The sequence below is a fragment of the Hemicordylus capensis genome, chromosome 4, assembly GCF_027244095.1.
Source record: "Hemicordylus capensis ecotype Gifberg chromosome 4, rHemCap1.1.pri, whole genome shotgun sequence".
In the NCBI taxonomy this organism is placed as follows: domain Eukaryota; kingdom Metazoa; phylum Chordata; class Lepidosauria; order Squamata; family Cordylidae; genus Hemicordylus; species Hemicordylus capensis.
Genome location: NC_069660.1, coordinates 193,412,969 through 193,437,410, shown reverse-complemented (window position 1 = coordinate 193,437,410; position 24,442 = coordinate 193,412,969). Strand labels below are relative to the sequence as shown.

Sequence of the window (24,442 nt, the reverse complement as noted above, 5' to 3'; positions counted from 1 at the left end):
AAGCAGAACAGCCTTTTGTTTATGTCCTGTTGCAATTTCATGGGGCCATTGTAAGAAAAGGTTTCAGCTGAGTTTCTTATTCTTTAGTATTTTGTGTGCCACGCTGTGTTACTGATGATTTTGCTTGATGAAATCTCTTATCTGATATTAACACTTAACAAATGTGCTGCCGTGTGTGTTTTGTGGATTTCATTAAATGTATCCGATGACAAATTGTACACTTGAAAGTGCCACACAAAGAGATTTATATAATGGCACTTTGGGCTCTGATGCTTTCCCATCAACAGCGGGTAGCGAACCCATTTTAGAAATGCATCTCTGCTTTGCCTGTTCTGTGGCAGGTGAAATACTGGATGTATTAGCTTATTTGTTTTGCAGGCGCTTGAGATAAGAGTAAGATAGATTGGCCAGGCTCATGTAAAACTGCATTGTGGAAAAAACCACAAGAAATACTGGAAATGAGGCCTATTCTCCTCAGAATGCAATGCCAAAAGAAGTCATATTTGCTTTAGGGCATCTTTTGTAGGCTGAGGGAAACTTCCCTCAGCTAGAGAAGAGAAAGAAGAACAGGGAAATTTACATCAAAACTATTTTGTGATTAAAAAGGAATTGTATATTAATTGTAAAAACTGTAAATGAGTGGTAAGAGGAATTACTTTTTTGAGGTTGTGTGCTTCAAAACAAGTCACAGTTGTGTCTAGGTTGTTTCTTAGATAATGATTTATTTTGGTTGCCTTATTGCAGGGGTATATCAAGGCTGGAGTGGGCCCTAGGGGAAAAAGTGAAGATGGGCCCGCAGCCCTCCTGCCTTCGTCTTCAGAGAGTCACAAAGGATTTGTGAGTCACAAAGGGGAGAACAAAGAGCAAGCTGTCACCTAACCCCTCTCCTTCTGGGGCAAGCACGGACATTTGTCCTCCCCCGCCTTCAATTGTAGCTGTGCTCCTGCTTTATTGTATCTTATTGTTAACACCTTGGGGCCAGAGGCGCTCTAACCCCCAGACCTTGGGGCCACAGTCTGTGGCCTCCAAGGTCCGGGGGGGCCCTCCAAATGTCCGGGGGGGCCTCCTACAGCTACCCTGCAGCTGCCTGCCGCAGCAAACCTATGCATGTGTGTTTTTTAAATCAAAGCTGCCACACATGCTTTGATTAACTAAAAACACCACATCTTGGACAGAGTGATGCAAAGTGATTGGTGCAAGCTTACCACATGACTTTTAGCTGAGTGGAGGTATCTCTGCCTGTAGGTAAGGAGAGCTGAAAGAGCAGCTCTTGCCTGTAAATTGGCTTCCTGGCTTTGAAATGAAATCCACAGATGCACCAAATCCCATGTGCTCTGGCATGAAGTACAGATGTTAGGATTCACTCCCCAACCGTTTATTTGAAATCAGTTCAAAGTTTCATGTAATGTTTCCCATACCTTATCCTAAAATATGTATTTTGGGATTTGAGCATTTGTTCCCCCTCCCTTGTCTCGGTTAATAGCATGCACTTTGTGCCACATTTTGTAGTGCTTAGCTCAGCTTGGTGATCACTGAACTGGAGAAAACTTCAACAAAATGTGATTACATTAAGTGAATTTAAAAGCTAGACTCTGTAAATTGCTTGTTTTGGAGATCTGGAAATGCAAGCATTTATGAGGGCTGTGTGAAACCTACCCTTTTATTTCTACAAACTTTCTGCTTTGCCTCCCCATGCTGTCCGATAGTCCACAGTGCATCTCAGATAGCCTTGCTTATCCAAAAAACTTCTGCACATTCAGAGTTCTTGAGGGACCCCCCCCCCACCACCACCCACAAAAAAAGCAGTTGCACAGTCTAATGTGCCTTATAGTGGCTGTCTGGCGCACACGTGTAAATATTTCATAAACACAAATGCACCTGTGATATTGCTGGCTGTGTCATAATTTCAGTTCACTGTGCTGCTTTTTTCAGTGTGCTTCATGAGCACAGGCACCAATTCAAGAAGAGATAAAGAAGAAAGTTGTATCTGCAGATGCAAGCACTCAAGCAATCATTGTTTTCTTTGTTTATTATGTATATCAGACGCTATCCTTCTGATCCATCCTGAGTTAGATGTATAACAATTTGTGATGGTTGTGGGTAGGAATGCACATTTAAATGTGTATTAGAATGCACACCTTATTAAGAGGAATGCAGTGCTGGAGGCATCTACACACATATGTGATTTCATTGTGCATTCCAATACACATTCAGCTTGTTTTCTGCCTAGTTTGCACAAGAGTTTGCACATTCAGCTGCCAGTTATTTTTCCCCAATGGAAAACAAATTGGATAGAACTGAACATAAGGGAGGTACAAGATAGTCATCCATTCTATCAGAAAAGGAATATCCACATCAGAAATCAAATCTGGCAGATTACCATGGCATCCCTAGCATGTGTAAAGAAGTACAGAAATAAAATAAGGGTTTATTATACCCATTCAGGCATGTGATTGCATTGGAGATAGGAATGGGACTGAAATAGTTCATGTAACTAGATACTTAATTGCTCAGCTCTTACTAAAATCACAAAAGGAGGTTGACAATTTAAAAATGCAGCAACTATTTGCATAACTAGCTAAATGGATATCTGCAGGTTTAAGCTTTGAAAGGTCTAAGGCAAAAAGAAAAATCTTTAAAACATGTTTAGAGTAGGCAAATTACAGATTGTTTGTGATGATGGTTGCTTCTACTTCATATGGTAGGGGTGTGCATGGAACCGGCTGGCCCGGTTCGGTTCGGTCCGGCCCCCCATCGAACCCCCCCGGACCGGTCCAGTTCCGGACCGGTCCGCGAATTTAATTTAAGTGAATGTAAACTACCTTTAGCCCCTTCAGGGGGCTTGCTGAGGCCACGCAGGGGGTCTGTGCAGGTTCCCTCTCCCCCCGCTGGCCATCCTTATCACCGATGCAGCCCGGGAATTCATCATTTGGCCTCGCAGAGGGCACTGGCGCATGTGCGGTGGCCGCCAAAATGGCGGCCGCGTGCTCATACGGAGGCCCGAAAGTGCCAAAAATGATGAATTCCCGGGCTGCGGCGGTGATAAGGATGGCCGGCGGGGGGAGAGGGAACCCGCGTGGACCCCCCTGTGGCCTCAGCAAACCCCCTGAAGGGGCTAAAGGTAGTTTACATTCACTTAATTTTTTTTAAAAAATCCGCAGACCGGTCCGGACCGGAGCCGGCAGCCCGGTTCCGGGGGGGGGGGGTTCGGTTCGACCCCGAACCCCCAAAACGAACCGCCGGACAGCCAGAACGGTCCGCACATCCCTATCATTCATACAATCAAAATGGTTTTCTACCCAGGTTTGGGAGGTGTGTGCTCCCAATTTTGGTTTGTGTGGAAACAAGCCTGGTTTTGCACGCATGTGTGAATAGCTTCATTGTGTGAATTACCTCATGGTTTTCTTCATATGATTGAGGAACATTTACAGTAATAGGGAAAGTCATTTTTCTTTCAACAATAATCATATATGTGTTAATCATGATATCCAATTTTAGAGTCCAAAAATTGACTTACAAGGGAACTTTTTTTTTTTAAAAAAAAGTCAAAACACGATAGAAAACAAAACCACAATCTGGCAGCACATAAAACAGTAAGTTATTATCATAGCATCATAGCAGAAGATCATCTGGTTTTTCCATTTTGCCCCATACAAGGGAATGATGAAAGTTTGTTGTAATGAATGTTGATTGTTAGTGCCAACAGCTAGTCTTTGGGAATGGGAAGATTTTCCCAGAAGAGTAGGGAAAGTAGGATTCTCCCATGCATGTTTGATAACCCAGCTAGATAACACATCTCCCATGGCAGCAATTGCGAAATGTATATGTTGCCTTGAGGATCACCAAACTGCAGCTTTAAATGTATGTTTTTTTATATGGCACATTTCCTACCTTAAGCAGCCTATTATTATATTTCCCATTGAGGCAATTGGAGAATGAATAAATTGCCACATTTCTTACTGAATCTTGAATAGGTTGAAGTATGCATTAATAATTCATGCTAGCTGAGCTGGGCGCAGAGCATCTGCGCCTCTACCGGCCCACCCGGCCCGCTTCTCCCCCCGCCCCCGCCTGCCTGTGGTTTCTGGCGAGCTTTCAAGCTGGCCTGTCTCTTCCTCCTGCCCACCACTACCTGTTCCCGGCAGCTGGGCCGGCCCATCGCCATCTCCTCACCCCGGTGGCTGGCCTGGCCCAGCCCACCGACACCTCTTCATCCTGGTGGCTGGCCCGGCCCGCCGCTGTCTCCTCATCCCAGTGGCCATTTTCTCCCTGATCTCGTCGCTAGTCCAGCAGCTGCTTGTGAACTCTCGCGAGAGCTGCCATACATGGGATTAGCAAAGGGTATGCCTAGGAGAAATAAATATATAGATGTGCAGAATAAATTCAAGTAAATAGCCACTTTAAAAAACAAACAAACTAATATCAGTGATTTTTCACTTATTGGCATCTCTGACACACAGGATGGGTTATCAAGACCCACAAGAGGACAGCTGACCGAAAAATTGACAATTCGCAAGCCGTGCACATTCCCAACTTCTGTTCACAAGAAGCCAGAAATTTGGCTGCAGTGTCAGGATGGCACCTCAAGAATTGAATATTTACCTAGGACTGGCAACCCTAGATCAAAGCCTAGATTACTAATTCCAGGTAAATGTCAGGTTGTCACAGTGTCAACTCGACTTTTCTGCAAAATATCCAGGTTCTCACAACTGGAAATTAGAAGTGCACATGGCTTGTCAATCTACTGATTCCTGTTCAGCTGTCCTCTCAAGGGTCATGGGAACCTGCCCACAATTCATAATCACTTTTACGTGACCTGAATTCAGTGGCACTTGCCCTTGTGTAAAGATGCACAGAATCAGGCTGTCTGTTATTTACTTTGTAGGAGACACAGGATGCTTCCGAGCTAACTCCACTCCATAATTACCATCCCTTTCCCTCTCACAATTTATGTGAGTAAACACAGTGTGTGTCATGTTATGTTTGCTTACATTTTATATGAGCATGCACATGGAATCATGTGGACTTCCAGTGTTTTCTACATTTCCCCTTGCTAGTTTTTTTTTATCTGTAAGAATATGCAGTTGCAGGTCTAGCCTGTCCAGTGTGGGTTATGAGGGTATCACTTTAATCAAATGACTTCACTGGCAAAATAAACTTATTAAAAACTAAACTCAGATGATGTGAGGCTGTCAGTTTGCAAACCTGACTGTGTCACTTGACTTAGAAAATGTATAGATAGCTAGAAGACTATTTTTTAATTCTCTCTCTTGCCCATATCAGTTCCTGTTCTTGTAAGGCAGTATAGGTAATATTTTCATCTTGAATACTAAAGTGAAACACTCTTTTATGTATATATAAAATATGCCAGTAGAACTGCAAGCCATGAGGTTTTAGTGGACAGGAATTATAAATCCTAAACTGTATCATCTGGGCTGTTTCTCTAACCTTTGACTCAGAACTTGGCAATCTTCTTACATATCTATAACTCTCAGGTACTTTTAGTACTTGGTTTTCCTGATTTCTGTATAATTTCAAGGATATGTGTTGTTTTCCAGGATTAAGGCTGCATACTCACATGGGACTAAGTGTACTGGACTTTGTGGGACTTACTTATAAGTGAACAGATATGAGGGTTCACTGTGTAATTTTTTGAAATATAGCATATTGTTTAGGATGGTTTTTTAAAAAAATTAACAATTATTTGGATTGTATAAACTAGTAATATAATTTCAAAGTTTAAAAATCTGGGCAAAACGAATGATTTTGTTTGGTGTACCTTCTTTTGGCCCCATGGGAGCTTTTGAGCTAAACATGATCCTGCGTATGGTGCTCAAATGCCCTGATCTTTAAGGGTCTTCTTGGAAATAGTTACATTGTTTCATGAGACTTTATTTCCATGTAAAAAGGATAAGCGCGCTAATCCACATTTTAAAAACCAAAAACACTGTGAAATAGGGATGTGCAAGAACCGGTCTGCAGGCCATGTTAGAGGCCTGCGAACCGGTTCACATGCTGCCTAGTCTGGCGGTCCAACACTGGGGAGGGGTGTGAGTGTGTGTTGCTTTAAGGGCGGATGGTTGTACTTATCCCTCCCGCCGCTTTTCCCCCTCCGACGCTCCATTTTAAAGTAAAATCTTCGGGTCGGCAGGTTTCCTCCCTGCCACCTCTGCCCCCTTGTTGACTGCCAAACACGGAAGTAACGTCCACGAATGCGCGTGCTGCTGATGCAAGTGTGTGCTGTGCAGCATGTGTGATGTGTGTGGCACGCGCATCAGCGGTGCACGCATGCGTGGACGTTACTTCTGCATTTGGCAGTCAACCAGGGGGCAGGGACGGCAGGGAGGAACGCTGCTTCCCTGATGATTTTACTTTAAAATGGAGTGCTGGAGGGGGGAAAGCGGCGGGAGGGGTAAGTACAACCCCCCCCTTAAAGCGACACACACACACCGGCGTCAGACCATGCATCCACGGTCCATGCACATCTATACTGTGAAACATGTCTTTTAAAAGCCTTCAAGGCAACTTACAAATATCAAATCAATAAAACATATTAGTAAAATGTAATATGGTAAAACATCAAGTTCAAGTAAGAACTAATCTGTCTACTTTCCTTTCACTATCCCTACAACTGGACTCAATTTGGTCCAAATCAGTTAGGCAGTTTACAATTTAATCCACGTGTGCCTCAAACATTCATGTGTCCAACATCTTGGATTGGAGTGCATGACATCATCACAAACCATGCCATTGAGGTGTCCTTGTGGGTTGTTCACTACAACTGTACCAAATTTAGTTCAAATCAGCTAGGCTGTCCATAAATGAGCCCTCTTGCTCCACAAACATTCATGTGTCCTCCATCTTGAGTAAGGGTGGATGATATAATTATAAATGACACCACTGAGGTATTCCTATGTGTCACCCACTAAAACCGTACCAAATTTGGTTCAAAATGATTAGACAGTCCACAAGTTAACCCACTCACACCTCAAACATTTATGTGTCTTCCATCTTGAACTGGGGTGGATTTCATCTTCACAAACTACACCAGAGAGGTGTCCCTGTGTGTCCCTACAACTGTAGCAAATTTGCTTCATGTTGTCTAGGCAATTCACAAGGTAGCCCACTTGTAACTTCAATGTTAAGGTACAACGTTTAATTGTAAACCACCCAGAGACATTAGTTTTGGGCAGTATCTTGAATCAGAGTGGATGACATCATCACAAACTATAATGTTAAGGTGTCCCCGTGTGCCATTCACTACAACTGTACCAAATTTGCTTCATATTGGTGCAGGCATTGCGAAGTTGATGATGGGGTACACACACATGGATAGACACATACATAGAATGCCAGGTGATCTCATAAAAGTAGTCAAAAAAACAAAACAAACAACAACAACAAAACCCCCAAAGGCAACTTTATCATGGTTTCTTAAAAATCATCACTGCTGATTTCATTTCCCATTAAGATCACAAAAGGCTTGGGCCACAATGAATTTTCAGGAGGACTATCTGAATAAAATGGCCTCTGGTATTCTAAAGGCCATAATCAGGCAGTCTTGTTGAACTTCGGGGAGTTCCACAAGAAAGGTGCCACCACTGAGGAAGTCAGCCAACAACTTCAGTCAAATCTTTCATCAAAACAGGATTCATCTCACAATTGTGGAACATAGGAGGCAGGTAGAAGAGAAAGTATTCCCTAAGATACGCCAGACCCAAATGGTTTAGGTTTAACATCAGCATGTTAAACTTTGCTTGGAAAGTAATTGAGATCTAATGCTGTTCAGCACTTTCAGCAGAGCTATAATATACTCCCTGAGGTGCGTTTCTGTTAACTAGGACTGCCATTTTCTTTTCCAGCTGCATTTTCCAGTCTTCAAAGGCAACTTCACACAGAATACATGCATATAAAACTGATTTCAGGTCTGAGCTTCTGACCCTTAACCATGTTCATCTACTTAAAAAAAAAAAAACCAATCAAGTGTGGTGATGTTCCCCCAACACCACCCAAATAATATAACAACTGTACCCATAGCATCACAACTTCCTCTCTCTTTAATTTAATAGCAGAATATCAGATAGTTGTATCTTGGTATAGGCCTTCGCTCTGTGTGTGGTACAGCTTTTGTTTTCAGTTTCTTCCTTCTAATCATTATCATGTTTGAAGTGTTTCTGTAGTTTAGGAGTCTTACTTCTAGACTGTTAGTAGTCTAACTACTTTGGTTGTTGAGCATGCTCAGTGGGGCTTCTCTTTGTCTGGAGGGCTGAGCATGCTCAGTGTGTTTCTTCTTCAGTTTATGAGCTGTGAGCCACAAGGTGGATACTGTCTGAAGTGTGTGCTCTTGTGAACTCCTCTGTTAACAAAAACAACATTGTCTGGATCAGACATGGTGGCTATGCATTACAATGGTGATGAGGTGAAAGAATGTAAGCCTAAGTGACCAACATGGCTACTTTTAGGGTTACGAGAGAGTTTGAAGAGTTCCATGAAGATTGGGTGCAGTATTCTGAGAGGCACTCACAATATTTTCTTGCTAATAATGTTACTGAGGCCATCAAGAAAAGTGCAATCCTGTGTTTGTGGAGCAAAGACTTACGGCCTCCTTAGAAGTTTGGTAGCCCCTGAAAAACCTACAGACAAATCTTTTGAAGATGTGAGTGCTGTTTTAACTGATCATTTTCTTCCCAAGCCTTCTGAGATTGTTCAGCATTTTAAGTTCAATAGTTGTGTGCACTAGCCAGGGATGTCCTGGCGGTCTTTGTAGCCAAACCGTGCCGCTCCTCTAAGCAGTGCATTTTGGAGATAATTTGAACTCTATGCTACAAGATTGGCTTGTGTGTGGCGTTAATGAAGGATCCTGAGGTGCTTGTTAGTGGATCCTGCTTTAGATTTTTAAAAGGCCTTGGATATTGCAGAAGGCATGGAAATGGCTGCCCGCCATGTTTTGGAGATATGGAGTGTAGAGGGGGAGGGCAACCCAGTTTAGGAGGCCCAGGTCTTCACTGCCCCAGTCCATGAGATGTCAGATGCGTTGCCACCTTAGGTTTTTTCTGATGATCAGTGCTCCTCCCAGTAGGGCACCTTGTTTCTACTGTGGGGGTAATCATGATGGCTGTGGGAGTAACCAGTGAGTGCTGGAATTGTATGAAACAGGGTCACCTCATCTAGGTTTGCCACACTCAGTGGGTGCAGCAAAAAGGGGCAAGAGGAAGGGACTCCACCAAGTTGAGGAGACCAGTGACCACATCAAGGAAGTGTGCACCATTTTTAACATGGTAGCAGATGGCCCCCAGGAGGACCCAATACTGGTGGAAGTTTCGATTGAGAGACACAGACTGACTATGGAATGGACACAGATGCTTCATGTTCCATCATTAGTGATGCCACCTATCAAAACTTTATGTCCACATAGTGAAAGGTCTCAGATAGGGTCTGCTGTGGTGGTGCTATGCACCTATTCAGTGGATACAGTTCCTGTGCAGGGCAGGATCTGTGTTTGTGTGGAACACATGTCATAGATGTCCAAGATCCCATTGCTGGTGGCCAAGGGCCATGGCCTTAAATTCATGGGTTGGGACTGGATATGAGCATTACATTTGAATTGAACTGTCTGACATTATGTTGGCTTGCCTGGGACAGAAGCAATCCTAGTGAAACACCATGACTTATTCAAGGAGGAGCTAGGAACCCTACATGGAATCGCAGCCAAAATCCCCGTGGGCCCAGAGGCCAAGCCTCTATTCTTCAAGCCTTGTCCGGTACCACATGCCCTGAGTGACAAAGTGCACCAATAATTAGATCATCTACAAGTCTAAGGCATTATTGAACTAGTCCAGTTCTCATACTCGGCCACACCTATTGTTCCAGTTTTGAAATCAGATGGTCATTTGTGGATCTGTGGCACTATAAAATCATAGTAAATCAAGTGGCCAAGTGTGATCCTTACCAAATTGCCAGGACTAAAGGTCTCTATAGTACCCTAGCTGGTGGGGAAAATTCACAAAGATTGATCTGAGTGATGCATATCTTCAGATCCCTCTGAATGACGGTTCCAAACCTTATGTGACAATCAATATTCCTAAATAACCTACCTCAGAGGGTTGTTGTGAGGATAAAAATAACCTTATATGAGCTCCTCGGAGGAAAAGCGGGATATAAGTGTAAGAAAGAAAGAAAGAAAGAGAAAACGGTTTCGCTACTATTGCTTGCATTTTAGTGGCCTCAGATCTTTTCCAGAGGGCTATGGATACTTAATTACAGGGCATGTCTCTCAAGTTTGTGAATTCTTGGATGATAGTTTGGTAAGAGGGGAGACGGAGGCGGAACATTTGCAAAACTTAGACAAGGTGCTGACCATCTCTCATTGGCTGGGATGGACCTCAAGAGGGACAAATGCATTTTCCAGTCCCTGGAAGTTGTCTACCTGGGGCATAAAATTGTTGCAGTGTGGTTACACCCGGTTGAGAAAAAGGTAAGGGGCATAACTGGGGCACCACCCCCATGTTTTGCATCTGAACTGAAGGCTTTCCTGGGTTTTCTTAATTATTATAGTAAATTCCTGCCAATTTCTCATCAGTTCTAGCTTCATTGCATGTCCTTTTGCATAAGGGTGTGAAATTCCAGTGGAAGCCAGCACAGGCAGCTGCCTTCTCAGAGACCAAGAAGCTGTTAACATTCTCCACCCTCATTCATTATGATATATAAAAAAGAACTTGTCTTGTCCCTTGACGCTTTGCCATATGGTGTGGGGGTGGTGATGGACTAGAGATGCCAGATGGTTCAAAGCTTCCCATTAGTTAGGTGTCTAGATCATTGGCTCCGGCAGAAAAGAACTACTCACAGTTGGAGTGTGAAGGGCTAGCAGCAGTTTGTGGGGTTAAAAAATTAAATTCATATCTGTTTGGCAGACCTTTTGTCCTTCCCTCAGACCACAAACCACTGCTGGGTCTATTTGGAGAAGATTAGCTGGTGTCTTCGCTGGCTTCATCCAGGATCTAAAGATGGGCTTTTGACACTGTCAGCTTATGATTACCATTTTGAATATAAATCATGGCCAGCCATGGGTCACTTTGATGTCCTTAGTAGACTTCCTCTGCCAGATATGCCCAAAGTTTTACCTCAACCTATGGAAACTGTCCTCCTTATTGAGATGATGTCCACTGTTTCCATGCATGCTGCTATAATCTAGCAAGACACTAGTGCAGATCCTCTGTTGTCTAGAGTTCAGAGAATGATGTCTGTAGGATGGAAAGATATGGGGGACACTGCCCTACAACCATACTGGCAAAGTCGAGATTCTTTGAGTGTTCAATAGGGGCATTTCATCACAAGTTCATAGATAGTTATTCCCCCAAAGTGTCAACCTGTATTTCCGACAGTGTTGCATGAAGGGCATCCAGACATTGTGCATATGAAGGCATTTGCCCACAGTTATATTTCATGGCCTGGAATGGACCAGGGAAATGAGACAGTAGTCAGACAGTGTGGGACTTGCCACACAAGCTCTTCCAAAGGTGCCCTTATTTCATTGGGAATGGCCACAGCATCCTTGGTCAAGGCTTCACATAGATCATGTTGGACCTTTCCTGGACAAGATGTTCCTCATCATAGTTGATGCCCATTCCAGATGGATTGAGGCCCACCACATGACTTTGTCTACAACTGAAGCCACAACTTATAGACTTTGCATTATTTCTCCTATTTTTAGACTGCTTGAAACAGTAGTGAGTGATAATGGTCCCCAGTTTGCAAATGAGTTCAGTTTGCAAATGAACTTTATGAACAAAAACAATCTCCAACACATATGAATTGCCTCTTACCACCCTGCTTCTAATGGGTTAGTGGAAAGCTGTTCAAACCATCAAGGAGGGGCTTAAAAGGATGACACTCAGAAGCTTGGAGACCAAACTGGCCCAATTTCTTCTTCAGTATCAAATCACACCCCAGAGCACCACTGGCAGGTCAGTAGCAGAGTTGCTGATGGGTCATCAATTACAATTCCACTTGGATTTATTGCATCCCTGTGCAAAAATCAGGCAAACAACAGAATAACTATGATTGCATGGTGGGTGCACAGGTTCTGACCGTGGGTGATGCTGTCTTTGCACAAAATTTTGCCAAGGGACGCAATTTTTTATTTTATTTATTTATTGTTAGGTTTTTATACTTCCTTTTATTAAAATAATCTCAAGGCAGTTTACAAAACATTTAAAAACAATATAAAAGCATAAAAAACTACACAAGAATTAAAATGAAACTAGCTGACCTGGCGCAGAGCATCTGCACCCCTAGTCCTCTCCCGATGGCCAGCTGTTTGTTGGGCCCCTGCCCTTCCCACCCCTGTGGTCAGCCATTTGCTGGGCCGCCGCTTCTCTTCCCCCTGTTCTGGCAGCCGGCCATTTTCTGGGCTATTGCTTCTCCCCACACACCGTGGCCATCCGTTCACCGGGCTGCCGCTTTCTGTTGTTTTTCCCCCAGGCTGGCCGTCCCGTCTCAAATCATCAGCTCACTCATGAACTCTCGCAAGAGCTGCCACACATGGGATTAGCTATGGGTATGTGTAGAAGAATTAAATATATAGATATAAAAACACAAATCTAATTAAAAGTTTAAAAACCATTTACAATATAATCATAAGATACAAAGCAGCAGCAAACAAGACACTCATTTAAAAGCCTGGGTAATAAGTCAAGATTTTACTTGCTTTCTAAAAACTGTGATGGAGACTGGGGAGCTGAGGCCAACTGGGAGAGCATTCCAAATCTCGGGGCAATGACTGAACACACCCTGTCCCGTGAACATGACATGTCAGCCTCCCTCATTGTTGGCACATGGAGCAGGCCCCCTTCTGATGACCTTGTCAAATGAGCAGAAACATTTGGGAACCGGCAGTCCCTCAGGTATCCAGCTCAGGTAAGGAGACTGAAGTGCAGCAGGGTGGTCAGGGCCATTGGCTCACTGGTCACATTGTTGCACAAGCAGGACCTTCTTCGTGGTGGGTAGAATTAACAGATGGTGGGCGCATCCAGTGGCATTCCAATCAAGTACATTTGTACTTCAGGTGGTTGGCACCTACTAATGGCCAGAGTGTGGACGTTCCTGTTCCAGTATCTGTGTAGGCTCAACAGCAACCACTGCATACTACTGAGTAGCCATTCTTTTATGTTCCTGATTCTGTTGTACAGTGAGGTGCTCTTACCCCCAGACCTTGGGGCCCCGGTCTGTGGCCTCCAAGGTCTGGGGGGCCTCCTGCAGCCACCCCGTGACTGCCACACCACACCACTGTTTTCTTTCTTCATAATTTAAGCCACCATGCGTGTGGCCGGATATCACGGGCTTGCGATGATCTATTTCAACTGTGGAGACATGCTGAAGCGCCTCACAGTTATCAAGAGCTGCTGGGCCGAATGGACAGGCTCAGCGGTCTCTCTGTCTGCCGCTGCGGGGAAGGGGGGCAGGGGGCAGCTTGGCTCACCCCCCTGGCTGCCCCCCCTCGGCCATACACATGGCGGCTTACATAATGGGGGGAACACAGAGGTTTGGCGCAGTGGGGCGGGGACGGGGTGGCTGCAGGAGGCCCCCCAAAAGCAGGTTTGGGGGGCCTTGTGGCAGGGGGGCATCACAGCGGCAGTGTTGCAGGTGCCCCAATTACCTAGGTGCACCCCGGTTGTACATCCGCCTGTGGTCACTTCAGAACATCAATATGTGTCAGAAGTTTTTCCTCAGCCAGGTTGGCCAAATGATATTCTGCTCTGGATACCTGAACCAAATCCAAAAATGCCCCAGCCTCTGTTGCAGTACCTCTGTGCCACTCCAATTCAAGGCAGAGACTGGACTTGAAGCCTGGTTAACTTGTGTTTTAATGCATGCATGTTTAGGGTTTGTTCTTTATCCATGTGCTCTTTTTGTTTGTTTTTGTTTCCTCTTTCTCCCTTGTGGGGTACTTGTGTTAAACAGTGGGGGAGGACTGTAGTGTTTCTGTAGTTTAGGAGTCTTATCTCTAGACTTCCAATTGTCTAACTTGGGTTGTTGAGCATGCTCAGTGGGGGTCTCTGTGTCTAGTGGGCTGAGTATACTTAGTGTGTTTCTTCTTCAGTTTGTGAACTGTGAGCCACAAGATGGATGCTACCTGAAGTGTGTTCTCTTGTGAACTCTGTTGTTAATAAAAACAACACTCTATGGACCAGACACGGTGGCTATACACTGCAATATTCCTTAATCATATGATGCTCCTCATTTTCTTCCGCAGTATCTAGCATCTTAAAAACATGCTATTGTTTTGTCATCTCTGATTATCCCAGATTTTTCATATGCAAAAATTGTCTCATTGCAGACCTTCATGACTGTCTTAGGTGCCAGCTAACCTTTGATTAATTGAAGAACATTGGTAGGCATTGATTATGCAGCCTGTCATCAGAGGTGCAGCTAAGTAATTCTGGACCCTGGACCTAATGAGCTTACAGGGCTTTCCCCCTCAGAATAAGCATCCCTTCCCCAGATCTATACTCATTCATTAAAACATCTTTAAAAGTCCCATGTCTACAAGTGTTGAGGGCTCTTTACATGCAATTGGGACCCTGAGCCCTATATTCATACAACTGTAGGTTAATATTTGAAATGAGTCCTAATGCCATCATTTATTTATTACAATATATATCCCATCCTGCTTCTTAAAGTGGTGTAAGTGGTTGCATTCCATCCAGACACTGGCCAGACATAACTTCAGCCAGGTTGCTGGATCATATGCTTTGAGACCACATCGAAGACTCAGGTCTCTGAAAGTTTTAGGTCTGATCGAGCATTATCCATTCTTGCTCCACATGGCCACCCTAGTTTTGTGACTGAAATAATCAAGATCTGTGAACTCTACACCTGGGGCTCGGAAATCTTATCCTTTCACGAAATGCTTGTTTTAAGTCTTTGCAGATTGGCATATATCTATATCTGTAAGGCATATATCTATATCTGTAGAACCAGAGGGATTTCTGGTTAAGTTAAAATTATCCCTCCGTTTATCCCTTTTTGCACACTCCAATCTTTAGAGATATGAAGATCTGCCTCATATTCTTCCTGTCTTCCAGTAACTTCCATTTTTCTCGTTAGGGAACCTCTCTAATACAAGGACTTCAGCAGCTTGGGAGAAAAAGGCATTATCCTTCATCATACTTAAAATCCAAAAGAATCAAGGAATGCAAAGGCGGTTTTTGGTTTTGTGTTTTTTTTAGCAGCCACTAACAAGACTTGCAACTGCAGTCTTGCCTGACACAAGGATTAATTGCTCCTAACTTACCCACTAACCCTTCAAAAAATCACACCTCCTGCCGCAAGCAAACAATGGAATTAGGCACTTGAACGGCGGTTTTTCTGTCAAACAGCATAATGTCCCACCTGGCAGTGCAGCTGGTACAGGGCACTGGCAGCTTGCCAGGACATCTTTTCATATACTTGTCTTGCAATTCAGGGGGAAACACACCATAAGGGGGGGAGGGGGAAGAGCTAGGCTCTCTATAATGAAACTTGATTTTCTAGGGTATTGTGTATCCATGTATTTAAGCCCACCACTGATAAATGTCCATATTTTGCAATGAATTTTGTACCATTATTCCCTGCCGCCCCGCCCCTGTTAACCATGTTTCTGTGTGGTTGGAATACCTGATCTGTGATTATGTTAGATTACATGGAGGAAAAAAGCAAGCTGGAGGAGAATGTAAGTGGATTGGGTTGTGCTATTGGAAGGTGAAACCAGCATGCTCTAGTGATTAGTGTGTTGGACTAGGACCCGGTAACCCGAGTTCAAATCCCCTTTCATCCATGACGCTTACTGAGTGACTCTGTGTTAGTCATCATGTATCTCTCAGCCTAACCTACTTTACAGGGTTGTTGTGAGGATAAACATAACAATGTACTCTGGGCTCCTTAGAGGAAGAGCATGATACAAACAAACAAACAAATAAAGTGGCTTTGAGCCATCTCAGATTCATATGTGGAGAGCACGTCAAGTGCCTGGAAAACTTATATTTTGTCCCCTTGTAGATGGTGATGATTGTACAGGTACATATTTCACTGTGTGGACACACTGCTTCCCACTCCGTCTGTCTTCCAGGAAGTATTCGGTCCTTCATTTCATAATAGCTCCCTCCTAGTCCTTGCAACTGGCCTGGCCTGCTTCCATGCGCTTAAAAGTAGCTTGATGGGCAACAATCAGCACACGGAAGTTTTCATAACATGGAGGTAATATTCTCACCAGTTTCTAATGCTGATGGCCACTGAGGCTGGAGATGATGGGAGTTGTAGTCCAACAACATCTAGGGTCCCAAGGGTGGGAACTCCTGTACTAGGGCATGAAGTACTAAAGCTGCTGCTGTTCCAAGGAGCGATATGTTTCAATCCCTTAACATATATGAGGAAAAGGCAAGATAAGAGTTCTTGTATATATGCCTGTTTGTAAAATGCCATTCTGTGTTAGCTATTTGACAGAAAAAAATTAGTAACTTAACTGTAGCATGTAACGTAGTTTGCTGACTTGTCATCCGTGTATGCCATACTTAATTCAATTCCTGCCTTACAGGCATCCATGGTGTTGGCCTTTTGATCTTTGCTGCTCTTTCCTTATGGCAAGCTAATAATTCAGTCTGATTGTAGGCTGTATTCCGCCCCCCCCCCCGTTACATGGGCTAATGTGCTGGGGATTTATTGAGTATTATGGATCTGCCATGGGTATACTGGACTCGAAAAGACAACCTAATCCCTTGGGTAACATAAACCTGACCAGTGACTTACAATATACAGAATTGTACAGTTGCAATCATTAATGTGGATTAGAGTCGATTTGTGACTGCAGGCAAGTATGTAGTGAAAGAGGGGAAATATTCCTGCTCTGTGCCACATACATTCAAACCATACTGATGCATACTGAGGTTGTAGAAAAATACTGCAAGCTAGAATGTGGAGCTCTGAACTATACATTAGGGGTGTGCACAAACCAAAAAATTCAGCTTGATACCAATTTGAACTGAACCACATTGTGCCAAAGTGGTTCGATCAAACTGACTGGTCAGTCTGGTCTGTTCAATTGAACTGGTTTGGTGGTTTGGGCAGCAGTATTTGTAAAGGGGAATCCAGTGAGGATTTCCCTTTATGATTATAGGGGTGGGGAACCCTGGCTCTGGGGAGTTGGCGAGAGAAATAGTTAAAAGGCCCTCTTACTGCCAAGCTTGCTGCCCACACCGCCACATGCCCCCCCCCCAACGTAGGCCATAACAGAAGCACACACATTCCTGCCTCTTTTACCAAGCCATCGCCAACTGGGCAGCTTGGTAAAAGAGGCAGGAGCGTGTGCATTTCCGTTATGTCCTGTGCTGGGGAGGGGAAAGTGGTGGTGTGGTCAGCAAACTTGGTGGTAACAGGGCCTTTAAAGTACCTTTCTCACCACACCAGGCTGCCCATTCAGCACAGAACTGGGCCTTGTTTGGTTCGATCATGGACCAAACTGCCCCTTATTCAGTCCATGATCGAACCTTCAAACCGTCCTGGTTCGAGGTGAACTGGTTCCATGCCGAACCATTTGTGCATACCCCTACTTTACATTACACAAAAAGGCATGTAACTGTAATATATTGGTCCTTTTCAAGGAAAGGAAGCACAAAGAATTGGACACATAATTCTTTCCCAGCTCCAAACTATCCGCCCCAAAGCTAATCCCCTCCCATGGTATTTTAAATACATGTTACTCATCTTTTAAAAATCTGTGTCAGGGCAGAGACACTTGTGGGGAAAGAACTAAGTGCCAGCTCCCCTCACTTCTCTTCTTCTGACCTGTTATACACTTTTACATGCCATGAATAGTTTGCACCTAAAAGTTAATTATATATGTTGTCAGTACTATTCATGTTCACATTTCCCCAAAAGGTAGAAAATACTGAAATAAAATGTAATTTAAATTATTGTAAGACCATTTTTCTTCCGTCTTGTCATTCCAGTACCTTGCCCTCACTAAGTGGAATCTTCTTCCCATCTTATCTGACTGCTACATCTGACAGGCTACATCTCAGTGCAAATACATGAATTCAAGAAAGTAGGGATGATAATCAAGTCATCATGCCTGTCCTGGATATTGGGGTTTCCATCTCTAATACTTTTATTAGTTACAGTGCTATATATGCTCAGAAAAATCCAAGATTTTTCCAAGAATCCACACAGCCTACTCTGACTATTCATTTGGACTTGGGATTTCATTATATCTGCCCGCTAGCCTTGGGGTACCCTCATTAAAAATAACCGCAATTCTTAATTCTTTTTTGCTTTACTGCTATTAGGGACATTTCAGATAATGACACTGCACTATTATGTGTATGGGGATGGAGCCATAGCTAAGTGGTAGAGCATCTGCTTAGCATGTAGACATTCCCAGGATCAATCCTGAACATCTCCAGGTGGGGTAGGGAAAGTCTCCTGCCTGAAACCTTGGTGAAACTGCTACCACTCAATGTAGACAATACTGAGCCAGATGGACCAATGGTCTGATGTGGTATAAAGCAGCTTTCTATATTCCTATGAGATATTTCCTGTCTCCACACAAGAAATTTCATTAATATAGTCATTTTTTAAAAAAACCACATATTCCAAACTCACAGAAAGCCATGTTTCTGTGAGGTTGGAATACCTGATCTGTGATTATGTTAGATTACATGGAGGAAAAAAGCAAGCTGGAGGAGAATGTAAGTGGATTGGGTTGTGCTATTGGAAGGTGAAACCAGCATGCTCTAGTGATTAGCGTGTTGGACTAGGGCTGGGATGACCCGAGTTCAAATCCTCATTCAGCCACGATGCTCACTGGGTGACTCTGTGTTAGTCATGTATCTCTCAGCCCAACGTACCTCACAGGGTTGTTATGAGGATAAACATAATCACGTACACCATTCTGGGCTCCTTGGAGGAAGAGCATGATATAAATGTAAAAATAAATAAATAAAGTGGCTTTGAGCCATCTCAGATTCCTATGTGAAGAGCACTTCAAGTGCCTGAAAAACTTATATTTTGTCCCCTTGTAGATGGTGATGATTGTACAGGTACATATTTCACTGTGTGGACACACTGCTTCCCACTCCGTCTGTCTTCCAGGAAGTGTTCAGTACTTCATTTCATAATAGCTCCCTCCTAGGCCTTTGGGGAAAAAAATTCAAACTTCTTATAGCTGTATTGAGGAGGACACTTTAAATCTGTCTCAGATTCAAAGGTGGCTCTAGGGGGGAAAGCCCCCCCCCATCTGCAATCCATTTCTGTTTCAGAAATCTAATATGTGGGACACAGATTGCTCACCCATACATGCACATTGCCCCTTCTGTGCCCATTGTCAGTTTTTTCTGGGGCAATCACTGCGCAGATTTCACTCCAGATAAAATTGGTAGCAGCCATGGATGTTAGGGATGTGCGAAACGTTTCGGAAACAAAACGTTTTGTACCCAAAACAGCCTGTTTCGGGTGTTTTGTAGACAAAACAAAACACCCATTTTCCAGATCCAAAAGTTTTGTATACAAAACAAAACGTCCCTGTTTCGGCTACAAAACGTTTTGTTGTTTCAGACCTCCATTTTGTGGTGATCTCTGAGTCAGTCTCTATTTTGTGTTTGACATCTCTTTGAATTTCCTACCCTTCCAGCCTTCTGATCGGTGACCTAAATCATGGGCTGACCTGCTGACAATTCCCTCCTTGTTCCCCATTGGCTCTTTTGCTTCTTGCCACTCTTTACTGACCCCACATTGGCCAGGGGAAGGATTGCTAACCCATGGGGTGCTGGGTTCTGTTGATTCTGTGGTGTTCTGAGTGTAGATTTTCTGGTACCATATGAGAGTGGATTCTTGTTTTTCACTGAAAATCTCATATGCTACCAGAGAATCTACAATGAACACCTCAGAAACAACAAAACCCAGTACCCCACAGGCTTGTGGGTATGGGGGTGGTTGACACCTTATGTGCACTACACAACCCCTCACTCTGGGCAACCCCAGTGCCCCCAAGTGGAATTATGGGGCTGCTGAAACCTAAACCTCCATTATTCCCTATGGGAGAAATCTTAGACATGTAAACTTCATCAAATCACAAAAGATCAGCCCTTTGCCCAATTTCTTTGAAATAATTCTGGAAGTTTCCTTGCCCCCATTGGGCACTACCACCCACCACACTCCGCTCTGGGTCATCCCTTTCCCCTTGATTTGAAGCGATACATTTGCTGGAATCTCCATTATTCCCTATGGTAATATTCTTAAAGATGTGTAAACTTAAAAAATTCACAAAACACCAGCCCTTTGCCTAATTATTTTGAAATTTGGCTGCTAGCTTCCACCCATTGGACGCTACCACCACCCCCCACTCTTTTTGCCCTGGGACCCTTTTAAAAAATCCAAATCAATTCAGATTCGGAAAATTCGGCTACAAAACAAAACAGGGCTGATTTGGATTCATCAAATTTGGGTACAAAACAAAACGGGGGTGTTTCGATTCGGATACAAATCAAAACAAGAAAATTCCAAAATGCACACCCCTAATGGATGTATGAGGCCTACCTAAGAAAAGTTGCTAACCTTAATAAAATTCTTCAATTTATCTTGAAATGTGAACCAGAACCTTCCTGATCTGTGCACTGATGCCCCCTATGTTAGGCCATGCAGGATTGTAGAGCAGAGGGCAAAAGTGGCAATACTTCAGCATAATTCCATCCCTTCATGATAGCTGATTGGTTTTCTCTGACTGGACCTAGCTCTGAATGTATCCAAGTCAGACTTGTGACTTTGCCTGGGCAATAGTCTAGTTGAACCTTGTGTATTTGGCTTGTTACCTCCTTGCATCTGTTTCTAAAACAGCTCTTTCTCTGCCTTTCTGCATTTATCGCCATTTAGAGAGGTAACCTGGCTTTGACCCTGACCAATGAATGACTCTGTTTTGGACAACTCCATTCTGCATTGTGTCTTGAACCTTGTACCAATGGTTCTTTGCTCCTTGGCTATGCCAGTACCTGATCCTTATAGTACTCATGTCTGGGTCTGCCTTGGCTACCTATGGTCCAGCCCTGTCATTGCCTTACTGAACAAGACCCTTCCCAGTTTGCCTTGAATCCAGCTTTAACTACAGGGCCAATTTTAATATACTGGTTAGAAGTTTCGGATGGAGTTTTTTGTGGAGGTAACACCAGCAGTGTTCCCTCTAACAGGGATTCCCAGATGTTGTTGACTCCCAGGATGCCCAGCTTTTGTTTGGGGATTATGGGAGTTGCAGTCAACAACACTGAACACTAGGCTCTACTACTGAATTCAGTACATTTTTAGGTGGACTGAGGGATGGTAAAATATCTTCCCTGTCTTTTAATGTAAACATCCACTTTTTCAAAGGTGAATATTGATTTGCATGATGTTACCAAAGACAATTGTAAATACTTCAGAGGCAGCCACTTGCAGTGTTGCTCCTTAGCCATTCATCTTGTGTTCTAGTCATGAAAGCTAATGACATATTTTATAGCTAAATACCTTTATAAGCATTTTCCAAAGCTTAATTTTAATATATAGTGGGCAATCTCTCAAGTTTTGCATGATAGCTGCACACAGACCTCATTGGTCTGATCCAGCAAGGCAATTCTGGTCTCATTTCATTTTATCTTCATTTGGGACCCATTCAGCATGCAATTCCTTCTTCTGCTAAAGATCTCTGGTACAGTTCACTAATACTCACTAATATTGCTAGCATGTAGAGTCAAGTTTCAGAATTCTCATTCAAGGCTTGAAATGTTGGCAGGCATTGAATATTTGTAAATGTTTATTTCACTTCTCATTCACATTCCATCCCCTCCCCAGTGTGTATTCCTTACATTCTTGCACACACATACACTTTCACAACATTTCCCACCACATGCTTAGCCTATATGCAGGTGCATCCCCGTGTGTATATCTGCTGGCCATCATATGTGCTGTGTATACAAAGTCTAGCATCACAGTTCAGTATGTAGACTGGCACACACTCTCAGACAAATCCAGGGCTGTGGCTGCATTTTCTAAAATCTAGACTGGGCAGTTGTGTTCTTCAGTGCTGAGTCCCTAAATTCAGTTACTGAGGCTAGAAACTGTAGTCTAGAGTTCAGGGGGCACTCCTTTGTTATGTAGTACACCGCTCTGGGCTCCTTGTAGATAAGGATATAAAATGTTAAAATTTTATATCCTTGCAGATATAAAATGTTTAAAAAACCCAAAAACAGTCAAGGGCAGAAGGTGAGGCTCTTTTTATTTATACCAGGCTTAGAGAATCCAGAGGCTTCATACTGTCTGCTAGCCGCAAGGGCTGTTATTCTACTTCCCTCTTCTCTTCTGTACCCGGAGGGCTCTGAATCCTGGTTGCTCACAACATCAGGAAGTTTACTAAACTCAGGGCAGAACTACACATGATACAGAAATGTGAAATGTGTAATTCTGCCCAGATGAGTCAATGAGGTTCCTATTGCACAACATGGAACGCATGCAAGGGCAGAGCTATAACAGGGCAGATGGATTTCAAAGAACTCAAGCCGTCCAGCTTCTCCCTCCCAAAGCTCATTTCCCAGCTATTTCTGTTGCTGGGTGCGTGTTTCATTCATTTACTCCCTTGCTTGAGAGAGAGAGAAAGGAAAATAATATTAAAAATACATGTACCCAGGAAACAAATGCGAGCTGCAAATGAGCTCCAGAGAGCTCAAGTGGGCCCTCCAGGGCTGTGGCCACGTGCACCAAAAAACCAGCAAGGTTGTCAGGGATTGGGGTGAACATGTACCCCTACTTCTCTGGCTACGCCACTGAACATATGTTGATGCACAGATCTTGTGATCAACTGAAGAGTTCATGCTTTCCTGCAGACCAAACATCTATTTTAAATGGTCTGTTGGTGTAACTCTTGGTTCAGCTGCCTTCAACTTCAAGTTTTTTCTTTCTTTTGCAGATGGTTTTTCTTTTGCAACTTTTTATCTAGAAGCTGTTCTATAATGTCAGGTGACAGATCATCTTTGCTTCAGGGCTGTTCACTGATAAGCCCCTAAATGAGTGACTTGTTTGAAAAGAAAAACAGATGTTAGAGGTGAGGAGAAAATGGCTACATTAAGTTTACCTTCTTGTCAGTATGCAGGTTAGCCGCAGGCAGGTAAAAATAACAGGCATTATAATACTACATTTGAGACTGGAGTCCAGAGAAAATGCCAGGGGGAATTAATTAGTCCAGCATCCATTCAGGTCCATGTGTGTTCCAGTAGATAACATGTTACCAATTTTATAACCCACCAGATAAATGGTAATAAAGCTTCTACATTCACTTTCTGTATACTTGAAAGTGTGGAACATTGTTTTTATGTGCTTGGGGAAAATGCACAAAAATGACTGTTTTCTATTAGTGGCAACTGCATAAAGATTTCAGAACTGGGAGGGAAAACATGCTATCCCCCACCCCGCCCCCGCCAGTATTCCTTTCTTTCCTACATCAAGCACCTTAGGAACTAAAAACACATTTCTGATTTTATGTGAACTTCCTCCAAAAACTTGGAAAAATTCCCTCGAGAATGTCTTGAGGTATAAGCAATACAGGAATCTCCCCAATTCACTTTGATTTTTGTTTTAGGATAAATCTAGTAACTTCTTGCATATGTGCAGAACTTCCTGAGGAATTTTGCTTGCCTTACCAAATTGCCTTTGGCTTTCCTCAAAATTCCTGGACGTTTTGCCCGAGAAGTCATCCCCAAAGTCCCTTTCTCTTTCACTTCAGGCTACATAGTGGCAACTGTAGGTTCAGGATTGGAGTTTGGATACCTGTATTTTGATGAACTGAATTTTGCCAAGTTGGCCACAGTGAATTTAAGACTTCCAGACATAAATTTTGATAGAGTTGTGGCTCAGAAAACTTCCTTGAGGACGATGTTGCACCATTGGAGCTCGAGAAGCTGGGGCAACACAAGAGTGGTCCCCAGTCCAACCTTATAAAGAATGTAACCCCGTCTTATTCTGTAGTTGATGATTCACGAGGAGGTGTGAGCGGGAAGTCCATATTTGTTTATTTGTTGTGAATGTTAATGTTATTATTGTTAAAATTAATAAAAATTTAATTTTTTTTTTAAAAATGTAACCCCATCTTAAATAATAATAATGATCCACATTTTTATCTTGCCCTTCCTCTGAGGAGCTTGGGACAATGCGCTTGGTTCCCCCATTGCACAATATTATCCTCACAACTCCTTGAGGCTCTTCTCATGATTCATGAGAAGAGTCTCTAGGGGGTTTGTAGAGAGAGTGGGCTTAGCCCACTCTCCCCGCAGATGAGCAGCAGCCTGCTCTGGGCAGCCGCAGCAGCCACCCACACAACTGCCAGCTCCATCACAGAGCCGGCCGGGGCTGGGGAGTTTGGGCGCCACATGGCCCCTGGAAGCTCCAGCATGCTGGA

General features: G+C 43.5%; 1 protein-coding gene across 7 annotated transcripts in view; it reads left to right on the top strand.

The window, feature by feature from the left end:
* CDH12 (cadherin 12) overlaps window positions 1–24,442 on the top strand; it is a 987,186-nt gene that overhangs the window by 281,588 nt on the left and 681,156 nt on the right. For 2 of the 7 annotated variants that reach the window (XM_053248994.1, XM_053248993.1), the window contains exon 1: window positions 8,318–8,656. The exons of the other annotated variants lie outside the window; for them this stretch is intronic. The gene's annotated coding sequence lies outside the window, so the exon portion shown is untranslated. Of the gene's footprint in view, window positions 1–8,317; window positions 8,657–24,442 lie in introns of those variants that run through there. 7 annotated transcript variants of the gene reach the window in all.